We start from the raw sequence: 20,252 nt of genomic DNA, 5'->3' as shown, positions 1-20,252 counted from the left end.
CAGAGCAGTTCCTGAATCCATTCAGAGAACCTCCTTATTTCAGGGCAATGTGGCTTGACTTCCCCACCCTGTAGGTAAGCTCTATAATAAAATCTCACATCTCAGAACATGTCCAGTTCTTTCTTTACTCTTTGGCTACAAAAGCTCTCTTGGGCCATAACAATTGGCATGCCAGCCTGGAGACTAAAGAAATCCCAGCCACTGATGACATGAGCTTGGGGAAAGGAAAGGAGAAGTCCCTGGGTGGAATACTGGGGTGGCCTGTGACACTTAGGTGGGGAGGGGTGGCTACCCTTCTAGATGAATAGGGTCTGCTAAGGGAGTGTGGGGATGTGTATGACTCCCTGGCTGGACTAATAGCCCTCCTGCTACAGGCTACAGGACTATTAGGATTTCATGAGGAAAAGGAAAGCCACCAGGCTGCTACAGCAGTAGCCTGGCCATTCTTGGAAGCTGTGTGTGCAGCTACAGAAAAACCTTAATGGCTGATGCAGCAGCCTGCTGGTTAGAAGAGGAATTGAAGTTAGAAAGGGATAGGCAATTAACCCAAGCTGAATTGAAAGACACTCTGGATAAAAGTTTAGAAATTCTGGCATGCCAGTACACTAGAGTAAGAAGGCATAAGCTGCCCAAAGGGCAAGTTAGGCACACCCTAGCTTCCCCTGAATGGAACCCTAAAGTGTGGGACCCTGTTGATTCCTCATCAAAAGATGAGCCCCTGTCTGACTGGGAAATTAAAATCAAAGAAAGTAAGCATTTTTGTCCTCTGGTCCAACAACAGTTGTCTTCCCCCAGATGTACTGTTGCAGTATATCAGTATAAATTACCAGGGTCATTTAATAGCCCTGTCTGGCCAATGGAAAAAACTAATGGTACCTGTCAAATGACTATTAATTATATTGAACTTAATTTAATAAATTCTTTTTTTGCAGCTGTGTCAAATATAGCTACCTTGTTGCAGGTTATGAGTATTCAATTAAGCCAATTTCACTTTGTGTTTAACCTTGTCAAAGCTTATTTTAGTATTTTAGTTCCCTCCAGCCAGACTGCATCCAACTTCATTTGGGAAAATCAACAATGGACACTTGCTGTGCTTCCACAAGGACACCTCCACAGTCCCACCATCTGCCATGGACTGGTAGCACAAGATTTAAAGAAAAGGACATCCCCTATGTTTCAATCTAATGATGATATCATGCTAATTAGCAATTCTTTTTGAGAACTCGAAATTGCCACTAGCACAGTGGTGACTCATCTTGAAAGTCAAGGATGGGCAATCAATCAAAACAAATTACAAGAGCCTGGACATTCTATCAAGTACTTGGGTGTTGTCTGGTTGGGTAAAACTAAAGCTATTCCTTTAGCTGTTGCTAAAATACAAAGTTATCCTATACTGCTAACTCCTATACAATTAATAGCTTTTCTTGGTTTATTAGGTTATTGGAAACTGTTTATACTCTATTTAAAAATTTAAAACATTTGTACACCCTAATTAGAAATGGAAAACCATGGGAATGGGATATTCCACAGCAGGCTGTGTTCATAAAACACAAGCACAGGCTTTAAGGGGGGGGGGAACCCCAATATATCCTGTGAATTGGATGTGGCCAGTGCCAGTATTGGCTAGGGGTGGGGTTTGTGGCAAAGGCAACAGGCTAAATGTGTAACTATTAGATTCTGCTCCTAACTTTGGAAGGGAACAGAAATTCAGATATAGCCTGTTGGACAAGCAGTTGTGTGCAGCTTATAATGCTATGTTACAAGTGGAAGTTTTAACCCAAAGTTACCCAATGGCCACACTCATACAGGAGTGGACACAGGAGACTATAAATAAGCCTCATTCAGGGAATGCTCAGCTAAGCATGCTGACAAAATGGAAAGCCTATGTCCTACAATGCTGAATTTGAGCAATAGCCCTGAGAGTGCAGAGATGCATGAAATTTTAGAACCAGTCTCCCAGGTGGGAGAGCAGCATGCCCTGCCTCCTGTTGATCCTCCTGAGATGGCTTCTCCCATGCCCACCATTGATGCAAAAGGCAGTATACCTGACTTTCCAATGTATACTGATAAATTGGTACTTGGGCAACATGCTACCTGGACAGCCATGTCTGTCAAGCCAAGTACTGACATCATCAGGTGGGAGACTGGAACTTTGCAAAGCAGCCAGTGGGCTGAGCTGCAGATTGTACAGATGGTAGTTGTCCATGAACCAGGGGACACCTTGACTGTCTGCCCAGAGAATTGGGCCATATATTGAGGGCTAACTGTATGGATGGCCACATGAAAGCAGGAGCAATGGATGGTAGTTGACAGCCCCTTTTGGGGGAAGAAACTGTGGGAAGACATCTGGATAGCCTGCCAGAAATGTAAGGTAACTGCTTTCCATGTTTCTGCCCATATTGTTAACTCATTGCCAGGTTATGCAGAAGCAGATGCCCTAGCAAAATTCGACAACCTAACAGCAATGATGCATGAGGTGACTGAATGGCTGTGTCAAAACTGAGCACCAAAGGTACAAGGCCCTGTGGAAGCTGGTGCAGCAGTTGCAGCTGCGTATCACCCAAAAAAGAGCTAAAATGAATAAAGTATACTAGTCCTTCCTGATCACTGCTATGGCCCAGAATGCTTCCTCATGGACTTGGACCCATCAGTGGAGACCAGATTCCTTTCACCTGTTGGCAAGTAGATTATATTACTCTCTACCTCTGTCCAAAGGGGCAAAATGTACCTTCACCACTCAGGAGGATCAACAGGAGGCAGGGCATGCTGCTCTAGATATAGCTATGGGACTGTTGCTGGCCTTCCCAGGGGTCAAGACCAATGGGTGAGCTATCATTTGTAGCTTTAAAAAATTGTGCTTTCTGGGGTCCCCACACACATGGACAGTGATAGGGGGACCCCCTTCATTGGACAATTAACCCAGGCCTGGGATCCAGAACATAATGTCCTTTGGACATTTCACTTGCCGTATAATCCCAGAGCAACTGGGAAAGAATGAAAGACCTTTTAAAGGAACACTTAAAGGATGATAGAAACTCCTTACAACAATGGACTCTATGACAGTACCAGCATTAACTCCAGACTGAAAACAGTGGCTCCCAGTCCTGTGAAAATGGCAACTGCAGGGCCCTTGCAGGCCTTACAAATTCAAATAAGGGGGCCAGCTGCCCTCAAGCTGCAGTGAGGCAGCAATAATAATCTGAACTTGCCTGTGCCACAAACACTAGATACTGGTGAAAATAAGGTCAATTGGCTCTTGTTCTGGCCATGCAGCCAATCTGGTTGAGAATCCTAAGCTGATGGGTTATTATGCCAAAGGTTATTTGCATTCCCCTCTGGGGCCCCCATCCCCCAGGGAACTGTATGCATAACTGCAACCCCAAACTAACTATAGATCTGACCCTGATGGGGTCCCCACAGGGGGAGAAAGTAGGGAATTAAAAGAAAACCCTCACCTTGAACTCTTCTATCCACTAATGAAAACTCAGCTTATATATTTTTCCTATATGTGCTATTAATTCGTGTTTAAAAATTGTATGCTACTGTTTCAATAATGAATTAACTAAAGTTTTGTACTTAGCATTACTCTAACAAGTTTTCATTTTAGTGGTAATTGTATGTTGTACAATGTCTTCTTGAAAACAGTTTCCAAAATTATTTTGGTAACTTAAGTATAAGGGGTATAAAGAATGTTTTGTATGAAAAGGAAAAGGAAAGTAGTGTTGTCCTAAAAACCCAGATGGTTATAGAAAGTTGCAGAAACTTTGCAGAAGGAAAATTTATTTCTCTGGACAAAGTTAGGAATGGTAAAACAAAACAAAACAAAACAAAACTAGATACAGAATAAGGCAGACTGCCTGGTAGTTTTATCCATTAGATATTTTAGCCCCAGGTGTACCTCTGCTTTAATTAATATTCAGTGATGTGTGTATGTACCTAACTTCTCAAAATGTAACATAGGCTCTTGATCACACACCAGATCATATAAAAAATATTGAATATTTATCTGATATACTTTGTCCAAATGGTTTAATTCTTTAACTTGGCCATGATGTACTTGTTAATAGGATTACTTTCCATACATACTGGTTTACTTGTACTCTGCTGTTCACTGTATTGTTGTGAATTATGGGTGCAATATCTGCCCTATAGTCAATGCAAATCACTGCATGGGGGTGGACTGTGGGAGCCCCTGGCCCCCAAGTATCTTGAATACTGCACACAGAAGTTTTCTTGACCTAGGACAGCTAGGGTTTGACCTATTTTCCTTGTAATATCAGTTGCTAACTTTAATCCATACCCAAAACTACCTCCTCCCTGAGATACTGTTATCTCTATTATCCTCCCCTCCTCCCTGTTGATTACAATCAACAGCTCCCTATGCTGCATGACCCCACTCTCTGCCTTATGAATGTTGAGCCTTTATAACCAGCTTCTCCAGCCCCCCAAAGTACCGACTATTTCCACATTGTGCTCAAAACACACCACCATTCAGAGGAGCTCCTGAACCTATTCAGAGAAGCTCCTGATTTCAGGGCAATGTGACTTGATTTCCCCACCCTGTACGTAAGCCCTATAGAAAAGCTTATGTCTCAGAATGTGTCTGGTGCTTTCTTTAGTCCTTTGACTACAAAAGCCCTCTTGGGCCATGATAAGGATTTATTAAGAAAATTGTGGTTAATCTATTGTGTATTCTAGGTTATTGAAGTTACTTTATTGAATTGCTAGTTCAGTTCTTCCTAATTTGATAAAAGTTTCCCAAAGGGGAGTTAACCTTTATTTTGAAACATGGGAGGTTATCAGGTCATAATAAATCTTACTTGAAACCTTAATGTACATTGGACAAGATTCTGTGGATATGAATACCCTAGCTCATCATTTCTCACAAAATATTACATAGGAGGTAGTCATAATTATTGTTAAATATAGGTAAGAAATCTTTGGCAAACAAAGGTTAAAAAATATGACAAATTCTGATGATGAAATGTGACTCCTTAGGGAGTCTCACAGGAACAACGATAATAAGCTTAAGTAATCGGTAGTTCCCCTTACTGTTCCCACTTCACAGAGGCGAAAATGAGAGTGTGGAAAGGCCAAGTCACTCTAAAACTCAAACGTGTGTATTAAACTCTCAACTTTCCAGCAGATTATCCTGCTTCAACTTTTGCAATGAAAACGTTTTGCAAGAGTTAGTACACACATTGTTCTCTTTAACGTTTGGAACCTGCATTTCATTTCCATTTTGAAAGATACTAACATCCTGGTTCTGTGAGACATCACTCCCATCATTTGTTTGTTTGAGATCAGGTATGATGTTGCCTGGGAATGGGGCCATGCAGAACACCTGCACCATTCTGCATTCCCAGGAACAGTGAATAAGTGTACATATTTCTCCACATGCTTTCCAGTACTTGTAGTTTTCTGTTTTTTGATAAAGGCCATTTTGGTAGGTGTGAAATGTTTTTATGTTATTTTATTGTGGTTTTAATTTGCATTTCTTTGTGAGCTAGTGAAGTTAATCGTCTTTTCAGTCATTTGTATTTCCTCCTTGGAAAACTGTTTATTCACGTCTATTGCCAATTTTTAAAAATTGGGTTGATTATCCCTTTGTTGTTGAGTTGTAAGATTTATTTATATATTCTGGAATTAAACTCATCTGATACGTGGTTTCCAAATGTTTTCTTCCTTTGAGTAGACTGCCATTTTACTTTTTTCTTTTTTTTGTATTTTTGTTTATTTATTTTTGTTTTTTTATAAATGCAATTTTTTACCCATATCTATTTTATTAAGGGTTATTTTAAGTCATAAATGGATACTTAATATTGTCAAATGCTTTTTATTTTTATGGAGAAGAATTTTTCTCCTCTGAACTACTAAATGGTTAATTATATTAAAATAGTTCCCATGTCAATCACCCTGACATTTCTTGGATGATTTCCAATTGGTCCTGTTATATTATTTACTTAACATACAAATTTTATCTTCTGACATTTTATTTGATTTTTTGCATCAATTTTTATAAATGAGATTGGAATATATATTCTTTTTCATGTGTGTTATTAATGTCAGGTTTTAATATTCATATTACGCTGACATCAAATGTCCTAGAAAAGCATACATACAATCAGAATTATCTATTCCTGGAAGAACTGAAAACATTCACCTGTGAAACCATCTAAATTTGTCCTTCATTTTGGGGTAGGTGTAGTGATAAATGATAAAAGAACCTCATTAGTTTATCATTAATCCTTGGAAGTCCACACTCCTTTTCTGCAAAGTCTGGTGGTGGCAGTCCCAGGTGGTAGTGCTGCTGAAGCCCCTCCAGGAAAGCGGTGCCACAATCCACGCTGCGGTGCTTGGAGCTGGTGATGAGCCGCAGGCGACTGTAGTTCTCGCGGCTGAAGAGAGAAGGGAAGAGCGAGGCCAGAAGCAGCACCAGCTGTCGCATGTCCTGCCGCCCCTTCTCCAGCAGCTGCCCGTCCATCCAGTCCGCTCCCACAGCGGCCAATCTGCCAGTGTGCCACTCAGGTCGCGTCCGCCGGCAGCGCTGGCTCTGCTACCACCTGGACCGCGAGCCTGCAGCAGCCCGTGTAGCTGTCGCAGCTTGAGAATTTGGCCGTGGGGCTGCGGGTTCCGTGACGGGTGAGAGCGACCAGCTGCACGGGGGTGAAAGTCCCCTCCAGCAGCTCGGGGTCCCGCCGTGGTGCCTCAGGGTCAGGCATCAGCCCGGGATTGGCATCCTCGCAGCACATCTTGGTGCCGAAGTAGGGGCTGAGCGCTGAAACCACTGGATCTCCAGGCTCCAGCAGCGAGAGCAGGCCAGGGAATACAGCAGTGCCGCGCCCCGCTATGGAGGCCCCGAGAAGGTGGCAGGGGCCGCCGAGCATGATGCCACGTGGACCCCAGAGGGCAACAGGCTGGCGGCTCCACACTAAGTTTTTCATATTGAAAAGTTGTGTCAACATTATTGGGAAGTGGGTATAGCTGATTGATGCTTTTGAAGAAGCTGTTGCCTACGGGTTTGGGGACTTATCTGCTATAGGAACACACTGGAGGATTTAAGTTTCTGAAACATAATCTTATGAAACATTTATAGAGTCTTAGATGGGAATCTGAGTATTCTTTAGGATTTTCAGGACTACTGTTGATTTGGGCTTGGTATATTGTGGTCATTTGGAATATCTAGTTGATACAACCTCCAGGATAGCCTCTTGACTCTGAACTCTCTTAGCCGCTGAAACCTTACTTTGTTACATTTTCTTTCCTCCTTTTAGTCAAGAAGATATTCCCAATCCCACAATGCCAGGGCCAGGCTCATTCCTTGGAGTCATGTCCCAAATCGCCCAAGAAAACTCACTCCCCTGGGAGTCTTGTACCACATAGAAGGGAGGGTAGTGAATTTATCTGCAGAGTTGGGCTTAGAGAGAGAAAGGGCACAAACGAGGTTCTGAGAAACGAAGGACATTCTCTGGAAGTGACTCTTAGGCATAATTACCAGTAGGCTTAACCTCCCCTTTTCACAATCAATTTTCACAAGAGCAAGCCTCAAGGTTGAGGGCTTGACTTATTAAGCAGAGGTTCCCAAATTTCACAGAGCATATATTCTGTCCAATATAAACAGTGTCTCACATTATCTTCACTTAGTTGTACATGATCATCATTCTCAATTTTAACCAGTTATAACCCAAAATACCTCAAAGCTCTTATCACCCCTAAATTACTTATCCCTAGTATTATGGAGGAACTAGTAAGGTATTCCTATTAAATATAGTCCATAGTATGCAATACATTGTTTTTCAAATTTCTCACTCTGTTGTTCACTCTTTGCACCAGACTCATACCTTAGAAGTAGATTGTGCAAGAATCTATTTATACTTGTAGCGATAATATGTGAGACATGTGCCCTTTCCATCATGTTTGACTTCAATAAAGCACTAAAACTTATAATCTCATTAACAAACTATCATCACCTTTGTCCATTCCCATAACTTGATGCTCAAACTCATTAACAAGTCTGTATATATTAGGTAATCATTCACCATTCTCTGGCTTCTATCTGTAGGTCCCCTACATTCTACATTTTAAGACTCTGATTTTGTATAATCTAGGGATTCATATTAGTGATATCATACAATATCTCTCCTTTAGTGTCTGACTTAATTCACTCAGCACTATATCATCAAGGTTCATCCATGTTGCCACGTATTTCAGGACCTCATTCCTTCTTACTGCTACATAATTTTCCATTGTATGTATATACCACATTTTGTTTATCTACTCACTGTTGAAGAACACTTGGACTGTGAATAATGCCACTATGAACATCAGTGTGCAAATGTCTGTTCATGTCACTGCTTTCAAATCTTCTTGGTATATACCATGTAGTGGAATTCCTGGGTCATAGGGTAACTTGATATTTAGTTTTCTGAGGAGCTGCCAATCTGTCTTCCACAGTGGCTATACCATTATACATTCCCACCACCAGTGGATAAATGTTCCAATTTCTCCACATCCTCTCCAGCATTTATGGTTTCCTGTTTGTTTAATGGCAGCCATTTTTACTGGTGTGAAATATCTCATTGTTGTTTTGATTTGCATTTCCCTAAAAGTTACTGAAGATGGACAGTTTTTCATGTGTGGTTTAGCATTTGTATTTCATCTTTGGAAAAATGTGCTCTCATGTCATTTGCTCATTTTATAATTGGGCTATTTGTACTGCTGTCATTGAGTTGTAGGATATCTATATATGCTGGATAGTCAGGCTTCCAAATATTCTCTCCCACTGAGTTGGCTGTATTTTCACATTTTTTGACAAAGTCCTCTTAGGCACAGGAGGTTTTGATTTTCAGGCATTCTCATTTATTTTTTCCTTTTGTTGCTTGCTCTTTGGGTATAAGATGTAAGAAGCTACCTTGTGAGCCATTCTCATTTATTTTTTCTTTTTTTGCTTGCTCTTTGGGTGTAAGGTGTAAGGAGCTACCTCCTAAAAGAGTAAGAAATCACACCACTAAGAGAGCCATAAGCCAATCCCCATGTCAGCTATAAACAGTGGACAGGGCAGAAACATCAAAGTTGTCCAAATTTCCCTGAATTCAAGTGGGTTCATTGACTGCACATGGGCATGCCTCAAGGTGAACTCTGCTAAGTGAGCACCCGGGATGCTAACATATATGTCTAAGATCCAGTGGTAATTTTTGTGCCATTGGTAAAGAAAGGCAAGCCCAAGCTTGGCCAGGGACACTTCATTAAAGCTCCACCTACCAAACACCCAATTGGAATTTGCCCTTGGGCATTCCAGTATAGCATCCTCCGGGGAGAGTCAAAAGCTCAACATCCATCAGGGATGAGGTGATCCTCAGGGCTGCAGAATCATCCTCACATACCTACTCCAAACTGCAGATGCTACAACACCTCCACCATAACCTGCACTCGTGGGGAGCCCCTTACATTTTCAAATCACAAGCTGCCATTGTGATAGAGGACTGCTGCTTAGCAACCTTACACTCATTGTGAGGCAAGTGAGGGTCTGTGTAATTTGCATATGTGGATTCCAAGCACCAGCCAGAATTCTATGCCACTTTGGAACCCGGCTGACTCTGCCTCCTCCACATGTTTGAGCCCCAGTGAGATTTCTTCCCTGAGGCTTGTTATCTTGGGATTTCCTGCTGTATATTTGGCAGACCTCAGTACAGGGATTCCTGTTTGGAGTAATGGGAAAGATTAAGAAACACTTGGTGTGGTGTGTAGCTGATTCAGTGCACAATGCTCAGCAAAGCTTCTATTTGAAAGTGTATATGAGGGATGTGAAGTAGTGTAACTGGAACTAGATGACAAGAGAGAGAAAAAGGAAATATAGGACTGTGCAGCAATAATCAATACCCCAAGGAAAATACATAGATTGTATGAAGAGTACTGTTTATAATATTAGAAAATTTTAATCAAATGCCTGGGAGATAATGCAAACTTGTGCAATGGGTGAAGCAAAGTAGTTATTTTGGGTTATTTGCTTTCCTGAAACTTTGCTTTGCTTTGTTATAAAGTAGTGATTTTTGATGTTTGTGTGTTGTAGCTTATACATAAGGTTTAAAACATATTCAATACAATGAAAGAAACAAAAATTAAACTTCTCATTTAAAAAATAATCACCATTAAGTTACAATAATTTTCTGCCAATCTGGCCTAAAATTCAGAAACCCATTTTCATCAGGAAGTACCTCGGAAAACAGACACAATTTGAGGAATATTCTTTAAAAGGATGGTTTAGCAGTTCTAATATGTCCAGATGAAGAAGTAATTGAGATATCTTCAGATATCTTCAGATGAAAGAGAATAAATAAACCTGAGAAAGAAATGCAATGTTTGATATCAGGCTGGACAGTATTTTTGTTTTGTGCCTTTCTACATTTCTAAAATTATTATTACTATTAACATTTTCCTTGGTCTATAGGACATGATTGGGTAATTGTTGATGTGGGGACCAGTCCCCTAGATGACATATTTGTACTACAACCAGGTTAATTCAATGATTGTGGTAATGTTCCTGTGAATACATAACAGAATGTCTCTGTTCTTAAGTGAAATACTACAAGAATAATTAAAGAATCTGACACTTTTTTACACATAAATTTCCAATTGTTATAGAAAACCTTATTGTACAATGGATATGAAACAATGATAACACTGTAAAAATATAAACTAAATAAACACAATCACATGCATCAGTTTCCCTCCTCAGGAAGGCACAGGGTCAGATCAGGGTGAGTTTATACTGACCTGATTTGTGGGATGTGAGAAGAATGGTTACATTCAGTACCACTTGGGCCTACTCTCTTGGGCCTCAGCAAATTTGGGAAGGGAGAGGTCAGGAAATGCTTCTTTCTTTGCTAGTAAACTTGCTTTCAGATCTGGAACCAAATATGTGCCACATCTGAGGTTAACCACTCCCAAGTCAGCACAATATAAAAGGGTGACTTGGGGTAGGCATTCACAGTTACCTGAGGATCATTCCCACAGACCACCCCAGGGAATGTTGGCTCCCAGAACAGGGATTTCCCTCAGGGCAATGATAATTCCTGGGCCAAGAATCAAAAAATATTCAGTGTACATCATCCTGCCTGCCCTCCGGGAGTCTCCATCCCTGTCCCCCATCATGACTCCAACCCACTCAACTCAAAAAATAACAGTCTGTTGACATATCATGTGGTCTGTGCATCACAGGACAACCTTGACTGTCACTTAGCATTTAGGTCATGAATGAGACTTCTGGCAAGCACAGTGTTTGTTGGTGGGTCCAAGAATTCCCACACACCAAGGAATACAATGATCCTGGAGCAGGCCTCCACTGGATCACACAATGGTGGTGCTCACATGGAAACTGTCATAGCACACACCATGTCCACAATTAACATGTTTCTTTCCGTGGGATAGGAAACCCCAGAATGTATCATCTGTTTTTTGGCTTTAGGTATTTAAGTAGGAAAATAAATTGCTTGAATGCTTACCTCATCCATCTGATCCACAGTGTGCTGATTCCCTAGTGTGTGGATACAGTTGGCACTGATTCTAAATATTCTCAAATCCAGTGGAAGTCAAGACAGTGCAAATGCACCCTGCTCTGACCCACTGCCTTCATGAGGGGGGCAACCACATCTTCTGAAATATATTTATTTCATTTCTTTCCATGAAGTTACCATTGTTTTAATTTACTCTTGATAATAACATTATTTCTCAACCACTGGGAAATAATATATAAACACAATATTTCTATCTTCATATATTATTCTATATATTTATCTAAGAACAAAAACATTCTCCTAGGTATTCATAGAATAATTTCCACAATCAAGAAACTATACATGAAATAGTCCTAGTATCACAACTCAAGGCCTTGCCTATATCACACCAATGGCCCTTACAATGTCTTTTGAGCAAGCAATACCATAATAATTAAGAAAATGTTAGAGAGGAAAGTAAAAATCAATAAACATATTACATCATCCTGTCTCATATCACATACTGAATTTTCTTTTCAGGTATATTTATTCAAGATATACTGTATATATTTCTAGATATATTTTTTCTTCCTATTGATATATATGAAGAGCATTGAAGAATCATTATGTAGAATATACATGAATTGGTATTTATTCAAAGGTGCTTCTTGATTTGACTAAGGTAATGAATTTTGGGGAAGAATGGTAGAAAATTATTTTGCCGTCACTGTGATTACTTATTAAATGTTATGTTTCCTTCATTTTTATTATATACTATTTTTTTTAATTCATCCAAAATTCAAATCCAACAAACACCTAAAAACACCACAGTTCTTACAACACAAACCAAAGGATTAAGAAAACATATTACCTTAAAACTAGCTCTCATCTGTCTCATCTTCCTGGTTTGAATTATTGTGGTATCTTCCATTCAGTTGATGAAATAATATCTCTGATATTTTAAAACTGTCCTCTTAATATAGGCCATGTATTTTCTGAAAGAGATGTGTATAGCTGCAATCTCCTGGATTTCTTAATTTCCTCTTATTCTTTTTATATATACACTATTTCAAGTCCCATTCAACAATTTCAAATACTCTTCTGAACCCTATGTGAGGAATATGCTGCAGTGAACACTGACAGTTCCTGAATCCCTTCTTTCACTTCAAATATGAATTCATGTTCCAATAGGTGCACAATATACAGAAGGAAATCCAAGTGCTAAGAAACTTCAGGGAAGAAACCTATTTTTCCTATTCCAGAGGAGAAGACAGAATCATAACAGTTTCTCAATCTGGTCTAGATTTCAGGCTCCAACTAGGAAGAGGAATGTGCATGCACAGTTCTACCTTCCCTCTTCACAATGAGAGACAGGTTGCTAAACAACAGGTATCAAATACAATGGCTCTTCCTGAGGCCTGGAAATTTAAAAGGTCCACAAGTGGGCAGTCACTGTGTAGAGAAATTGGGGCCACAAATGGGTGCAGTAGCTTTATTGGGATGCATCTGCAGCCAAGAGGATCTGCACACCTGAAGAAATATGAGCTTTTGACTCCCCCAGTAATTCTCTAAGACACAAAGCACAAGGGGATCTTCCTGTTTGGTTTGGCTGCTTGGGCCTAGAAGAGAAATGCCCCTGGCTGAGGTTTGGCAAACATAATTTTTCAATGGCTGAGAATATAATGATGGATTTGAGGCAGGTTTCTTAGAATCAATGTTACTCCATACGAGGAGGCCCTTCGATGTGGCATAGCCATGCTCATTCCAAAAACTGCCTATAATCAAGGAAAACATAAGCACCTGTGATGAACCCCCACTCTTGAAAGGCTTGAATTGAAAGGAAGTTTGAATCCCTTGTTGTCATAAACCTGAATTTGCTGCTGTATAGTCCGCTTGCCAGATTTAACTGTCAGAGCATAAATTCTGTGAGACCATCATGGGAGTCCCATGTTGCAGAGCTCAAATTATGTCTACTTCTTGTGGAATTTGAATTGAATGAGATATTGCATAATTTGGGAAAGGGATGGTGTCACACAGAAGGCAGGAATTATAGCGACAAGTGAATATGGTTAGTTGCTGGGTCCAAGAAATCTCATACACCAAAGTTTACTGTGATCCTGGAGCAAGCCTCTGTTGGCTCTGTCAAAGGGAGTGCACACCTGGAAACTCATAGCCCACAGAGTTTCACCCATTAACATGGTTCTGTCCCTGGGATAGAGAAACCCAGGTGGTATCACCTGTGTTCAGACTCTGAAATCTATATTAGTAGCAAAATAAATTGCAAGAATGCTTACCTGGTATATCTGATACAGAATGTGCTGATTCCGATTGAGTAGAACCAGTTGGAACTGATTCTGAATATTATTCTCAAATCCAGTGAAAGGCAAGTCAGTGAAAATTCACCCTGCTCTGACTCACTGCCTTCATGTGGAGGGCAGCCACATCATCTGAAGTATATTTATTTCATTTCTTTTAATGAAGGTACCATTTTTTTAAATTTACTCTTGATAATAACATTATATCTCAACCAATGGGAAATAATATATAAACACATTTCTATCTTCATATATTATTCTGTATATTTGTCTATGAACAAAAACATTCTCCTAAGTATTCATAGAAAAATTACCACAGTGAAGAAATTATCCTTGAAATAGTCCTAGTATCACATCTTGAGGCCTTTCTCATATCACTCCAATGACCTTTATAATGTCTTTCAAGCAAGCAATACCATAATTATGAAAATGCTAGAGATGAAAGTAGAAATCAATAAACATTACATAATCCTGCCGCATATCATCTATTACACTTTCTTTTCAGGTATATTTATTCATGATATGTGGGAAACTGAGTCTGCCATGTGACTTAAGCCATATCTGGGGTGGTGGCTTGGAACACTAAGCCACATACCTGCATAGAATGCTGTGCAGGCATGCCTCATAAAGATATGTGTCTTGGAACATGACAACAATGTTTGCTACTGTCCTGTACCTAGATTGCTCCTTTTGATATGTGACAAGATGTAAACACTGGCAATGCAAAAAGCAACAATTTGCTCAGCTTTCTTCTTCATTCAAAAATAAAAAGGGGGATATGTGGGAAAGTAGCCTGAGCTGGGAATGCATCCTTGACTTTCCTAGCACCCACATTGTTGATACAAGAAGCAAGCAAGTCTTGGATGGTCTGTCCTTGACTTCCCTGTTTTGCTAACTTCTCTATCTTGCTTTCTCTAGCCTGTTAATAACTCCCCTATTTTCTGTGATAAAGTGAAGCTAATAAGTATGCTGTGGAGCAAGCAGATGTGCTCTTTGCCTACAAGTCTCTTAGTCCCCTGCTCCCAGAAGTTTATATTTTGTGTCTGTGTTTCATTCCTGCACCACCCTTTCAGTAATAATGATATATTGTAATATTTCTCTCTATATTTTTTCTTTGTATTGATGTTTGAAGAGCACTGAAGAATCATTATCTAGAATATACATCAATTGGCATTTATTAAAAGATACTTCTTGATATGATTGAGGTAATCAATTTTGTGCAGGAATGGTAGAGAATTATTTTGCCATCACTGTGACTACTTCTTAAGTGTTAATTTTCTTACTTCATTTTTATTATATACTATTTTGTTTTTGAGCTGTATCCAAAATTTAAAGCAACAAACACTGAATAAACATCATGCTTCTAACAACACAAAACAAAGGGTTATGAAAACAAATTACCAGGAGTGCTAGGAGAAATTATGGCAGTAGAGGGATAGATAGATGACAAAGACTGAGACTGTATAACTTAGTGAAACTAGAGTGATTGATGATGGTGATGAAATATACAAACATAAAATTGTTGTTACATGTAGGATAACAATGTCTACCTTGTAAGATGTTGGAAAGGGATGGTATTAGGGAAAATTATAATTAAATCAAACTGGAGTCTATGGTTACTAGTAACATTGTAATATGCTTCCAGTAAATTTAACAAAGGCAAACAGCAAAGCTAATGTCTATGAGAGGGGGATATAAAGGAGGAGTATGGGATTATTGTAGTGGTTTTGTTGTCTGACTTTATTACTATTTTGTATTCTATGGCATTTTAATTTTTTATCTTTTTTATTAGTACAGTTTTAACTTTTTTCATTTTTTGAAGTAATGAATAAGTTAAGTACTGACTGTGGTAATGAATATACAACTATATGATACTGTACACTGTGGATGACTGTATGACATGTGAATATATCTGTAAAATTGCAGGGAAAAAATATAAAGAGGGATAAAAGTTCTGGAGAAAACATTGAAGGATGTACCTATTTACTATTGGTAGGGAAGTAGAATGGTGTAGCCTATCTAGAGGACAGTGTGATCGTTCCAAAAGAAACCAAGTAGGTGGGGGCCATAAGGTCCTGCAACCTCATTATGGGTATACACATGGAAGATACAAGAGCAGGGACATGAATAGACATTTGCACACTGGTGTTTATGGTGACAGTATTCACAATTTGCAATGGATGGAAGTGGCCTAAGATTACATTGACTGATTAACAGAATGTTGAACTGTGGTGTATGCATAAAATAGAATACTGAGCAAGAAGGAATGAAGCTGAGACACACAGCTAGGTGAATCAATATTGAGGACAGCATTTGGAATCAAGTATGCCAGAAATGAAGACAAATGTTATAATGCCTCGCTAATATTGACCAACTATAATGTGTAAACTCCAAGAATTGAATGTTAGAGCATAGCTTATCAGGATAATGCTTATTGTAATGGTCCCTAAATTGTAAACTCTTAAAGCAGTCATATCTATTCCTGAGTTGTACTGGTAATCTCTAAATTCTGAGATGCTGAACTCTGTATAACCTGGTCAGTCTCTGGAACTTTGCATATCTGTGTGATACCTGAAACTCAGAGCTAGAGCTCAGAAGCTATGAATGTCAATATTACCTCATACAGCAACTGTTAAGCTGAAAAAGAGTTCAGACTTCAATTACAGAGATGAGTAAAGCAGATCTTGTTTGGAGTAAGGCAAATTCAGCCAAAGGATAAAGGATGATATTGACTGTGTTTTAAAAACTTCAACTACTGTGTGAGATGAAGGGAAGAAATCTTTATTTGGTGCAGGGTCTATATTTTCTGCAGAACACTAAATAATTTAACATACTTTTAGGTTATTCAAACATATAATTACACAAACTATGAATAGGAAGTGGATCTGTTAGGTTTGTACAGGTTAGTGGGAAATTCTGATACATCCCAAAGTAATTTTGGCAGAGAATAAAAGTATATTTGCAGGGTGTCCCTGAGGAACTGGGGAAAAATGCAGAAAGTTTGGACTTACCCACCTGGGTTATTACTGATATTCTCACAATAACCAAGGACAAACAATCCAGCAGAATGTGCCCTCAATCTTGGGGCTTGCTCTTATGAAGATTGTTGCTATAAAGGAGAGTGTAAGCCTACTTATAATCATGCCTAAGGGTATCCCCAAGAGCACCTCTTTGTTGCTCACATGTGATCTCTCTCTCTCTCCCTAAGCCTATGAGGCAGGTGAAATCCCTGCCTTCCCTGAGTCCCAGGGATGGCAATCTCCATGGCAATGTGAGGCATGGCAGATGGGAATGAACTTTGACCCAGCATTGAGGGACAGAGAAAATCTTCTTGAATAAAAGGGGGAAAAGAATGGAGCCAAATAAGGTTTCACTGGCTAAGAGATTTCATATGGATTCTAGAGGTCACTCTGGAAGGCATTCTTATGTGTTATATAGATATCTCTCTTTAGTTTCTAGTGTATTGGAATAGCTAGAAGAAAATACCTGAAACTGTTGAACTGCAACCCAGTAGCCTTGATTATTAAAGACAATTGCATCACTATGTAACTTACATGGTGTGACTTTGTGATTGTGAAAACTTGTTGGCTCACACTCCTTTTATCAAGTGTATGGACAGATGATTAGAAAAAAATAGGGATAAAAACTAAATGACAAATGGGGTGGGATGGGGAGATGTAATGTTTTAGGTGTTCTTTTTACTTAAATTTGTAATATGCTTACATTAATTCTAACAAAGGTAACACACCTAACAAAAATGTCTGTAAGAGTGGGAATATAAGGGAGGACTATGAGATTCTTTGCAATGTTGTTGTTGTCTGACCTTTTTATTGTATTTTATTTCAATTTTATTTTTTTCTTCTTTTGCTTTTTAGTTGTCATTTTTTCTTTCTTTTTCATTTCTCTTTTAATTTTTTCTCCTCTTCCTCTTACTTTGTGAAAGAAATGGAAATGTTCTTATACAGATAGCATCTTATACAGATGCACAGCTATGTGATTATACAGGGAACCATTGACTGTTTACTTTGGATGGAATGTATGGTGAGTGAAAAAAGAATCTAAAAGTAAACAGAAGATGTGAATAAAATGATATCAAAATAAACAGAGGGATACAAGTGGTGAAGAAAATGTGAAGAATGGGACATACCTAATCATTGTTGGGGAAGAGGGGTGCAGCCCATTTGGAAGACAGTGTGGTGGCTCCACAGGAAGCTAGCCATTGGGTTGTCATATTGTCCTGCAAATTGGTTACTGGGTATACACTTGTGTTCTAGTTTGCTAATGCTGCTGGAATGCAAAATGCCAGAAATGGATTGGCTTTTATAAAAGGGGGTTTATTTGGTTACACAGTTACAGTCTTAATGAATAAAGTGTCCAAGGTAATGTATCAACAATTGAGTATCTTCACTGGAGGGTGGCCAATGGTGTCTGGAAAACCTCTGTTAGCTGGGAAGGCTTGTGGCTGGCATCTGCTCCAGAGTTCTGGTTATAAAATGGCTTTCTCCCAGGACATTCCTCTCTAGGCTACAGTTCCTCAAAAATGTTACTCTTAGTTGCTCTTCAGGTGTTTGTCCTTTCTTAGCTTCTTCAGAGCAAGAGTCTGCTTTTAACAGCTTTCTACAAACTGTCTCTCATCTGCAGCTCCTCTCTTCTCAGCTTCTGTGCATTCTTCAATGTGTCCCTCTTGGCTGTAGCAAGCTCACTCCTGTCTGAGCTTATGTAGTGCTTCAATGAACTAAATCCGACCCACCTCTGAATGAGTAGGGTCACACCTCCTTGGAAATTATCCAATCAGGATGATCACCCACAGTTGTGTGGGTGGCATCTCCATGGAAACACTTGAAGAATTACAATCTAATCAATGCTGATACATCTGCCAACACAAGACTACATCAAAGATAATGATGTTTTGGGGGACATAACGGATTCAAACCAGCACATTTCACCCCCTGGGCCCCAAAATTATGTGATCTTTCCATATGCAAAATACATTCATCACATCACAATATCACAGAGACTTAAATCATTTCAGAAACAATAGGTAACTACAAGATCCCATCAAAATCAGTTACAAGCATGGTCTGTCCAAAAGCAAAATTCCCCTCTGGCTGTGGACCTGGGAAACTTAGAACAAGTTATCTGCTTCCAATACACAAAGGAAGGACATTCATAGGATAAACATTCCCATTGCCATAGGGAGAAACTGAAAGGAAAACAGGGTTTAAGGGACCAAAACAATTCCTAAAACCTGCAGAGCAAACCCCATTAGATTTCAGAGTCATTCACAGAATAACGTTGTGTACTTGGGGCTTGAGAGAGCAGGAGTCCAACCAATTCCAAAGGATTTCATGGCAGCCTTTTTCTCTCCAAATGCTGGGATGAGGATTCCAACATGTCCACACATTGGGGAGACCACTTTTTTGGCCCCACCCTCCTCAAACATTGGGGCATCACTCAGATTCTCTTCCATTTCTGGGGCACATGCTCAAGCCTTTCAAAATAGTGAGGTGGTGGTCAGGATCTCCCCAATCTCCTGGTAATGTGCTCTACCCTCCTTGGAGCCTGGGGTGGCAGAACTCTTCCTGAGCATCAAGGCAGAAGGCCCACCCTCGACCACTGGGGCAAACTCACACTTTTCATGTATGTGGGCCTCTCCACCCTCCCAGCCTGAGATTTCTTGAATGCAGACCTCAACCTCCATGGCTCCTTCTATTTGTTCCTCCAGTCCAGACTGGCAGCAGGTCCATCTATAAAGATCTCACAAAAATACTGTTGGCTTCTCATGAACCAAGCCATGGTCAAAGCCATCAGACAATAGGGCTTTCCACAGATCTTTTCTGGATAACTCCATCTCCAACTCTGGCTTGTACTGAAATGGCTGTTGGCTTCCATGTCTGGTTAAATCCTCACATTGGGCCACACCTTGGAAGCCCAGAATTCTTAGGCCATCAATTTCTGGTTTCTTTGAAACCAAGAGTTCAGTTCTCAGCTTATCTCTTTTCACTTGCACTTTACTATAAGGTTCAAGGAGAAACAATGCTATCTGCACAACTTTTAGTTTCAAAATCTCATGAGCCAAGTATCCCAGATCGTTGATTTCAAATTTTTCCTTCCATCCAACACCAGGAATCAATTTTTTGAAATTCTCTGCCACTTAAAAGAAAGGATCACCTTTCTTCCAGTTCACAACAACACATTCATCTTTTCTGCTCAAGGTCTCATCAGAAGTATCTTGAGTCCATATTTCCACAGCCTCTTCAAAGAAATTTAGGCCTTTTCTATCAAGGTCCTCACAATTCCTCCATAATCTTCCTGGTATCCATTTAAAAAGCTGTTCCATCTTTGGTATTTGCAAACACAGCAGCAACAGCACCCCACTTCCAGTACCAAAATCTGTCCTAGTTTGCTAATGCTGCTGGAAGGCAAAATGCCAGAAATGGATTGG

At 39.7% G+C, this 20,252-nt stretch overlaps 1 pseudogene; it reads right to left on the bottom strand.

Annotated features, from left to right (window-relative positions):
* Positions 1-6,175: 6,175 nt before the first annotated feature.
* Positions 6,176-20,252, bottom strand: part of LOC119505144 — a 157,695-nt pseudogene continuing 143,618 nt past the window's right edge.

Source organism: Choloepus didactylus, chromosome 10 (assembly GCF_015220235.1).
Source record: "Choloepus didactylus isolate mChoDid1 chromosome 10, mChoDid1.pri, whole genome shotgun sequence".
Taxonomy (NCBI): Eukaryota; Metazoa; Chordata; class Mammalia; order Pilosa; family Megalonychidae; genus Choloepus; species Choloepus didactylus.
The sequence above is the reverse complement of the archived record's forward strand: the minus strand, read 5'-3'. Positions and strand labels throughout refer to the sequence as shown.